Raw genomic sequence first — 10,461 nt, 5'->3', positions numbered from 1 at the left:
TTACACCATCTGAATAAGTTATTTATAAGTTAGTTATTTGGTGTAACTTAACCGGAACATGAACAAGTAGGATTATAGAAACGAAATCCAGAGATTCTCTTTCTTATTAGAGAGGTTTCGCAATCTTACGAATACGATAACGAAAACGGATACGTCACGCACACGTATTCGTTTTCGTAAGCCAGTAAAAATCTGTTTCGCATGGCAACGAAATATTCAGGGCGCCGTCCAAAATATGACTGCGGTAAATTTGAGCGAAGCGCGTGTACGTGTTGCTTGGTGCTTGGCTGCCTAGGCCTAGCGTAACATCAAAGCGAGTGAGGACTTTAAAAACTGCTATTTATCAAAATTGACCTAGCATTTTAGTAAATTACTTTAGTAAATTACTTTCAATAAATCTATAATTATATTATAATCATGAATCGTTCCTGATTCAAATTCAGAATGTGCAAAATAGATCAAAAACTATACTCGTTTTGTAGTTACGAATATGACTGGTGATATTCGTCAACACGAATACGCTTTACGAATATGAATTGGGGATCAGCTCAAAAGTTTCACAAATGTGTGACGTATCCGTTTTCGTTATCGTATTCGTAAGGTTGCGAAACCTCCCTATTAACCCTACCTAAACATGTATTTCAAGCAAGCATTTTATAAAAATATTTAAAAAAAAAATAAAATATTTCATTCTATCACAGTTGCTATTTTTTCGGATCTGTGGCAACCTTTTGGTCGCAAATGCTACAGATTATTTCAGAACCCTCTCAACTGGTTTGATTCTCTTGAAGTATGCAAGGACAAACTGGCAAGTTTAGCGACTGTGAATACAGAAGAAAAACATAAGTTCATAGTTGAGAAATACTGCAGCAGCAATAGTAGTAGTGGTGGTCCTTGTGAGCGGTGGATTGGATTCAACGACATAGACGTTGAGGGTGTTTGGCAGTGGGCATCCGGCGCCAAGAATGACGGTTTTAATAGTAAGATTTTTAGATAATGTTAATGCATGTTGGAGCAATAGGCCTACCCCTTTCACATTAACTACCAAAACTCCGGACGGAGACACTTCGTAGATGTTTCACACTTGTGTGGTTGAACTCCGGTGTCCGAGACGAAATCCGGAGCACGATCAATGTGAAGGGTTTTAACCTTTAAAAAGGTCAAAGGTCGCACAATATATTGTTGCATTCAATTGAGTCGACTTTTACCGTTGAGTAGGCCTATAGTTTTTCCGTTGATTACTTATTTAACCGAGTATTTTGAGCGTTGCAATTGTTCTTAACGAAAAAGCTTGCGTTGTCAACGTTTTCTATTCGAATGACTTTCTGATGAGCAAAATGAAAGAATACAAAAAGTACTTAAAGACACCTTCCCAACAATTTGTGACGTTTTGTAAAAATAATACATATAATACTTTAAAAACATTAAACCAGGTCATTGTCTTAATGTACGTTTTATGGTAAATTATGATAAAAAGTGAGAAACAATGCACTACCTAAGTAGCTCGCAGGGACTGACCTCTCGTGGACGGTCTTTTTTTAGGCCTAGCCTAGCTAGGTTATAGTTTTGTAGGCCTAGCTGGTAAACATCGGTAACGTACGACCATCGTACGCTAGCTATACCTAGCCTGGCGTTGTATAGTTGCTGCATTTGTTTTTCTATTTTTGCCAGACTCCGTTGATACAAATTGGAGAAAACCCGGTATTTTCGCTGAAAAAGTTAGGAGTCTTCCATTTGTTTTGGCCTCACGATCGATCGAAAAGTGGGTGCCAATTCAAAGAATATATATCACAAGAATGATTATTCCGCGATTTTTGCATGAGAAATTTGTAACAGAGAGTGATGCCGCCCTCATAGGGCGGATGTATCCAATAGGGTTGGTGAAATCTGTCCACAATAGGTTACTTTTCTGTCCATAATAGGTTACTTTCTGTCCACAATAGGGACTAGAGGGCGCTGTTGTTTGTCCATAATCAGAGCCATATATATAAAGAGTTACGACATTGGATTATAGTCACGTGATATGCAGATCAATTTGTGTCAAACTTGTCTCCGTTAATGCATGTAAAGTATAGGAGCAAGAAAATACTTTAAACTTTTTCTTATATTAAAAAAAATGTAATTGCACATCTAACGGTGAAATATTGATGTGCACAGCGTACAGAAGTACTTGCGGCAAAGAATATTGCGCGCGCGTGCGCTAGTACATTATAAAGTTCGATTGATTGATTTTGGAACGAAACATCCCATAACTACGTCCTATTAATAACAATTTTGTAATATTTTCAATTCATAATGCATGCTTTGATGACTAAATAAAATAATAAAGTGTCATGGATATATTTGTTAATATATTGAATAGGGTATGAACAATATTAAAATAATAAAGGCAAATTATTACAAATGAAATGATGAACGAGTCTCTGAAAGTTTGTGTCAAAAACACACAGAGAGCCATATACTGTATAAAAAGAGGGGTGAATTTGTGTGTTTTTTGTATTGGTTCATGCTTTGATGTATCCTGACTTGCATGTAGGCCCTAGCATTTATTCTTTTGTTATTATAGACACAATATATATATGTTACCAAATTAATACCATTAATAAAATTAATTAATGAAATAAAAACGGAATACAAGCGTTATTTCATAGACAAAAAAATCTAAAAATAATGCATGAACTATAGGAAAACGCTAAACAAAAGAGACGCGCGCGCCCTCAGCGTGCGAATTCTTTGACACAAAAATGGCTTCTAATTTTCAATGTCGTAACTCTTTATATATATGGCTCTGTCCATAATAGGTGACTTTCATAATTGGCTGTCCAAAATAGGTGACTTTTTGTCCACAATAGGGGATTTTATTGGAGTAGTGCGCCATCCATTGTGTTGTCCATAATAGGTGATTTTTTTGGCGTACTCTCGTACGTACGTACGTACGTAGTTTGTTTCGCGAGTAGAAGTAATACTAATTTGCTTTCTCTTCAGACTTTGAGTTTAGGCTACCGACCTAGGCCTAATTAGTATATTATTTAAGTCTCTCTAGCCTAGGGGTCTCTCTAGCCTAGGCCTAGGGCCTAGTCCTGTTAGTTAGGCTACCTCTATACTATATAGGCCTACTTAGGTCTACTACTACTAGCCTAGGGCTAGGCCTAGCTTACATACAGCAGCAGGGTACCTCCCTGCTTACAGGAATACAAATGACATGGGCTCCATATTAGGTAGATATGTTTCCTACTACAAACAACTAGGCCTAGCCTCAGTTATCTTGTTTGTTTGTTTTTTTATTATTTATTAATATAATATGAATATATATACAGACTAACATACTATTTTACTCGTAACTATATTGCCTATTCTGCAGGTCACTGGCGGACTAAGTGACTAGGCCTAGTCACTATTTAATACGGTCTTTTACTACTGCCACCGCTACTATACTTTGAAGACCGAAATCTTCAAATCACAAACATCTAGATTGCTAGATTGAACTATTAAAATTTTTGTTTTTTTTATTATTTTGTGAATGAACGAGTCTTATCCAGACAGTTCGGACAGTTAATAGGTTGGCAGTATAGTAGAACCAGAGCTAGTGTTACTGTGTTATTAATTATGTCATCTATTTAAATCTCACAATTGTTTTCCCATCTTTTTTGCGTGTATTACAGATTGTGTACAGTGTATCTTCTGATCAATGTTATAGTACAGTAGCATGAAAATGTCTATTAACTAAGGTAAGTAACAGATAGGCCCAACCTACAATTGAAGAAAAATACTTTACCCACTACATCTTTTAGGAGATTTTTCAATATGATCAAGATACTGTAAAATCCCAAAAAGAAGCCTATTTCAAAACAGTATTTGTTTGCAAAAGTAATCTCGAAAAGGAGGATACAAATGAGACAAACTGAATATTATCAATACCGTAGTAGAAAAACTTACTGACAATACATTTGAAATGTTCTATTCATTTGCTTTGCTAGGAAAATAAAAGTAGATATTTCTTTGTTTATTTCCATTCATTATAAACATTACAATCACCATACAAAGAATAGATAAATCCACTAACAAATTCATGCAGAAAATATTTCAAAATTTAATTAAATGTTATATTATTAAAGCATTCATTCAATAAAGCCTTTATCTTTAAACATTTAATATAAGTTTTTATATAGTGAGTATGGTAATAATTGACTCTGACAACTGGCATAAACATAAATTTAGTAAAACAATCCTACATATCTTTTTTTTTAAATGCAATAAAATATTTAAACATAACTGTGTCCCACCATACAACATGACAATTTGACTCAGCATTACTAAGATTGAAGTTACTTGCATTATACAATACCTAAACATTATTATAGTGTTTAACTATTTCCTTTTTTTATTATAGGCATACAGATGTTTGATATTCTGCCCATATATCCTGCTGAAATGAAAAGGTACATCATTTCAACATAATATCTTTGATCATATCATCATCGGTCAATACTTATAGTAATAAACATAATAATTATTGTGTATTTTATTTATCTTTGCTATTTTTTAAATTGTAGTTTAACCATATTTTTACACTTTTAAAATTAATATAATTCAGTATTTTTGAATGTGATTTAGATTATGAATAAATTTAGAATACAGAACAAAATTGTTGATTGTACACTGCGTGTATGTAAACTGGATTTATTGTCGTATTTCTAATTATTAAAGATGTATTGTCCCTCAAAAACATGAAAAATTAATTCAATCAGACTTAGAATATGTTATTTTGTAGTTTTAATAAAGTTAATCGAAAAAAAAAATAATGTTTTCACTTGTAAAATGACAAAATAAATGGTTAAATTCAACCAAAAATCCATTGGCTAGCAGCCAATTTGACCATTTTTTGCTTTAAATTACATTTTTTCAGGTAATACATTTTTTTTCAATCTAATTTTTGGTCAATGTGGATAACTATTATGTTACAATAAAATGAAATGGAAAATTTTTTTTTAAGAATTATTTTTTCAGGGGGACAATACATCTTTAAACATTAAAATTGATTCATTTAATTAAACAACAATATAATAAATGGATGAGAACTGCTGCTGTTGATTGACTACTGACTGGGATGATTTGTCATGGATTTTGAAACAAGGGACGACCTAAAATGACGAAATGAAGTGCTGAACTCTGATGTCTTTTGCAATATTAAATTGATAAAGTTGATTTTTATTATTACTGTTAACAAAACAAAAAAAACAAAAAATTAACAGTAAAGAGAAAACATTATCATATATCTATATAACCTATGTGGACTATCATCAGGAATTAAAGGTATAAAGGTATAAAAACGTATTTTACTAAAACAATAGGAAGATTCAAATGTTGTAAGCCTACATATTTACAAAAGGAATGGAAAACCCAAAGATGAAATGAAAAGCTGTTGTCAAGCGTCTTTAACTCCTATAATTTGTAAGATTGTTGAGAAATTGCTTTGATGTATGAATAGTATAATAATATACTAATTACATTTTTTCAGTTTGGAATTAAACAAATGTATAATATTGAACTTTTACTTTCTAAGGTTTTCATTCATGGGCACAGTTAAAGGCTGTAAACATTTTAATTTTTGTTTTCTTGACTTTTCTTCTGCACTGGACGGTGTCTAATAAAAAGAACTTAATAACTCAGTAGCTGTTGGTGAAAACACCAATGGATTCCAGATTTTATTTCAAATAAAGCGCAAGTCAAAGTTGGTGATATTGTAAATAATATTTCTTCTTTTTTAATTTGCTGATGATCACACCACGTCCTATAAAAATAATGATTGTATAATGCTTCAAATAGATTATATTTAATTGCTAAATGAGCAAATGTCAACAATCTTAAAACCTTAAATCCTGTACAATGTGCCATAATATTCTCTCAAACTACTTACATACACACTGTAACTTAGTGAACATTGTCTGATTCTTGCATTATGCATTATATAAAATATGTCTTGGTCAAGTTGAACAAAGCTCTATTACTCCTAGTGGTTAGATTGTAGTGTGGGCACCATTTGAGAAATATTATGTTTAGAGAATAAAAAGTATACAAAGGAAAACAACAAGGAAAGTGATTTTAGACACACTTGGGACATAGGGCCTACCTTATTTGTATAGTTTGAAAGTGCTAGAAATATTACCTATTGGTTGATTGATCACTTTATTTCAGAATAAAAATTTCATACAACAATTAAAAAAAACCGGAAAATCACACTTTAATAGGATTTTTTCTCTCAAAACCTATTTGAAGACTCTATTGAAGACTTGTTTGAATTACATTTAAACTTTTATTAGGAATAAGGTGTTGAAGGGTTACTATAGTTTTTTTGGTTTTGTTGGAATTCAAAAGGCAATTCATAATTCTTCCCAGAAAGCAAATTATTATTTACGATACAACTTTCCTACTATTAACTCAGACTTGGAGGCCTAGGATATAGGCCTACTAGGGCCTAAGCTAGGCCTAGTTTAGTTAGTACTTGGTTGGCCACTATGCCTATACTAGCTAGGGCCAGGCTACTTAATTACTAGTCTACTATGCTATGGAGTTTCCTACACAAGTTACACATTACAAAAATCACCTATTATGGACAACACAATGGATGGCGCACTACTCCAATAAAATCCCCTATTGTGGACAAAAAGTAACCTATTTTGGACAGCCAATTATGAAAGTCACCTATTATGGACAAACAACAGCGCCCTCTAGTCCCTATTGTGGACAGAAAGTAACCTATTATGGACAGAAAAGTTACCTATTGTGGACAGATTTCACCAACCCCGCTCGATGTATACGGACTAATTAATAAGACTTCATTTAATTGATATTATACATTACATTAAATAGAATTATGATAATACATTTTGCAATTGTAAACCATTTTATAATACATATTTAATAATAATATTTAAACAAACTAGTGTACATTCACTTCTACAGAAAAGTATTTACTACCATGCTAAATTAGTTCACAAAAAAGGCCTAACAGCAACACCAAAAATCAACGAAGCGTTACTCAGCACAGCATATTATTTACCATTGCCGCGTACTAATCTACGCCCGGTAAATTAAGTATTGTTTTTTTTTGTCTATAGTTCACTATGTCGGTCGGTCGGTCTGTCTGTCTGTCAATTAAATATCCAAACAGCATTTAACATGATGTTGGCATGTAGTTGATAACATTTTTTATCATGAAAATACTACCGGTGGTCCAGCCTTTGATTAGCATATGAATCTCTTGAGCAACGAAATAGCTAAATTGCCCTAACCATGGATTAAAGAATAGAAGGATATGCATCGACGGTGACATCAAACGATTTTACAACGCGCTTGCCTATACTAAAGCACTGCTGCCAATCAAACAAACACGCTCATTGAACTCCGTGTCTCTAACCGCGGCCCTCTGTAAAACGCTGCGAATCAACTGTTACCTTTTTTGAGACCAAAACGTAACCATGTAGAAATCGTATGCGCAGTCTGAATGTTCTATTGACATGTCTGCGTCGATGATTAATTGACAACAACAATATATTGCTGAATAATTCTGTTTTAGTTTCATCACAATCGGACTACGAAAAGTTCACTTTCTTACGACTAGTAATTTTAAATAGTTAGTAATATTAATAAAATATGCAATTTTTATATTTGAATTATCATTATTTGCCTGCCATCTTCTGTCATTAAAAATTGCGTTAATCTATAGAATATTAAATTATGCATTTGACCATGTATGTTGTTAGCGTGGCCGGTGTTCACCCATACAACAATCGTGTTTTTAATATATGGCTAAGCAGTGGTTTCTTCATAAATCTCCTTAATTATCGATGTGATTATATTTAAATTGTAGTGCCTGGTGATTGGCTAGTGGTTATGTCATCCACACCACATCCAATCATCGGGTCTAATTGAATGAAAACAGCGATCCCTGATCCGGGATTGGCTGGCTATGTATAGTTGCGATTCGTTACCTAGCGGTCGTTTTGAAAAGTACACGCAGGGCAAACTTAATCACGAAAAAACGAAGTACCTATTATTATTCACACAAGAAGTAAGACAACGGTGAGTATATAGATCATGATTACACGTTGTATCTACTACACTTAAGATTAGCCTAGGCCTACCTAGGCAGTATCAATGTCGGCAAATCATATGGTTTACTAGTAAGCCTAGAAGAAAAGGCCTAGCCTAGGCCTAGTATCCTTGCTGATTTTGTAATTTTACATGTAGGGCTAGGCCGATACAACAAATAGTTATTGTCTCAGATGTAGGGCTACTACAGGTCATAAAAACATTAGCGTAGATCAATCGCGGCAGAAACCTATACTAATTACAATTATAGCATTTACAATTCCTCATCAGAAAGGTTATAACTAAATTTGTCGTATAAATTGTTCGTCGCCGTTGTTGCTAGCGCTAAAACATCATGCCACCAAAGAACGCGCGAAAGAAGCGTAGCCAACAAGGTTAGATGTCGTTGCACATGTGCAGTAAACAATATATTAGGCACGCGACCGTTTCGTTGTTACCATGCGGTTAATTAAACTGATAACATTGTGGGCGGTCCGCGGTCTGTCGGCGAGAGTCAAGGAACCCTTGATCTCACGTCGATGCATATCCTTCTATTCTTTAATCCATGCCCTAACACACTCCACTGGGACATGAATACCACTGATTTCGCATCGTGATATTCTACAAAACACTTGATTTTCATGTTCCCACCTAAATATCTCGGCTATTATAAATCGGATTTTTTTGGATAGTAGCTCAAAATAAACTGTAGACAATACTGAACATTATGATATATGTTTGAAATTGTAAAGTTACAAAAAGTATGTGTCATTTTACGTTTTAAAACTCACCATCCATTGCCCGCTGACAGTGTGAGGTCAATTTTTTACCTATTTTCTAAAGCACCACAGTGTTTTATTTGCAATTTAAGATCACTTGTAGGCCATCAATCATTTTGGATAGTTTCTTAAAAGAAAGCTGAATATTCATAGATTCCTTACATACTTTTCGTATGAGCATTGGCTTAAAATAGACTGTGTCAAAATAGCAAAATCTATTTTGAAAAAATCTAAAAAATCCTCAAAAAGGCGGCAAAATTCAAATAGGGTTTGCCTGTTTTATCAGTCTTCACTTGACAGACCGTTGGATTGTAGCTAAGTTTGGGGTTAATTTTTTCATGATATAATTGTAAGTAGCATTTTAATTTTATATCATTCTAATGTTTGATATATAAGGAACAATTGTTAGGTGTTATTTAGTTCTATATGTCGTGTTTTATATTCACAATTGCCAAATTAAGACACCTATGTTTTAATGATAGCGAGCTGGGATCTACCATTTTCACTCGGGTAATGGTTATGTTTATCTTTCTGTGACCTGTTTTGTTTAATGAATAGATGGTAATTATTAAAAAATCTGGAAATGTTCATACTATACTAGTTTATGTCATTTTAATTTCTTTGGTTAAAAAATATAATCAATAATTGTGGAAATTAGTTGTAGTCACAATGGTTGACCCCCCCCCCCCCCCCCTATATAATGGACGATGACAAGACTTGGGTTGCATGAACTTGGTATGAACTTATAAGTAGATAAACAGGTTCTAGGACACCTACCCCCTAGACAGTTACCCCCCGGATGTTTACCACCCGGACAACTACCCTCTTAGGACAACTACACCCCGGACAACTACTCCCCGGACAACTACACCCTTAGGACAACTACCCCCTTAAGATAACAACCCCCCGGACAACTACCCCCCGGACAACTACCCCCTTAGGACAACTACCCCCTTAGGATAACTATCCCCCGGTCAACTACCTATTATACACTGTTGCAGAGTCAGGTTGTTCCTAGGGGGTAATTGTCTGGGGGGTAATTATTGGTGAATTACAGAAGAAAAACAAGAATATCAATCCGCGCGCAATGCATTTTGGGATTTATAGCGGGCCGCTATATTAGAATCGACTTATTTTTCACATTTTTAACCATTTAAAGACGAAAAAAGTTATCGCAATTAAATATAGTTTGTGATCTTAAATTAGATCTAAAAAACGTAGGAAATGTGTCTTTAACGAATGTTGACAACGAAAGTTCCAATTCGAATACGACAAATCATTGTTTTAGTAAAAACTATTTATTCACAGTGTGGAGTCGATCCCAGTGAGCCAAACGATCGTGATGATACCGTGAGTGAACCATATGCGAACCACGGAGATTGTGCCGCGCTGTCTCGAAGATGGTTCACTGTTTTGCTCAATTGAACGAGTATATTTGTGAAAAAGGCACAAAACTACTTTACATGTAATTAAAAGTAATCAGACCCGTAGCCAGGGTTTTTTTGGGGTTTCGGGCGAGCCCCCCCCCCCCCCCCCCCTTTTGCGCGAACCCCCCTTTTACCAGCGAACCCCCTTGAAAAACAAAGGCCCC

The sequence above is a fragment of the Antedon bifida genome, chromosome 8 (genome assembly GCF_963402885.1).
Source record: "Antedon bifida chromosome 8, ecAntBifi1.1, whole genome shotgun sequence".
NCBI classification, from domain to species: Eukaryota; Metazoa; Echinodermata; class Crinoidea; order Comatulida; family Antedonidae; genus Antedon; species Antedon bifida.
Note: the sequence above shows the minus strand (reverse complement) of the source record.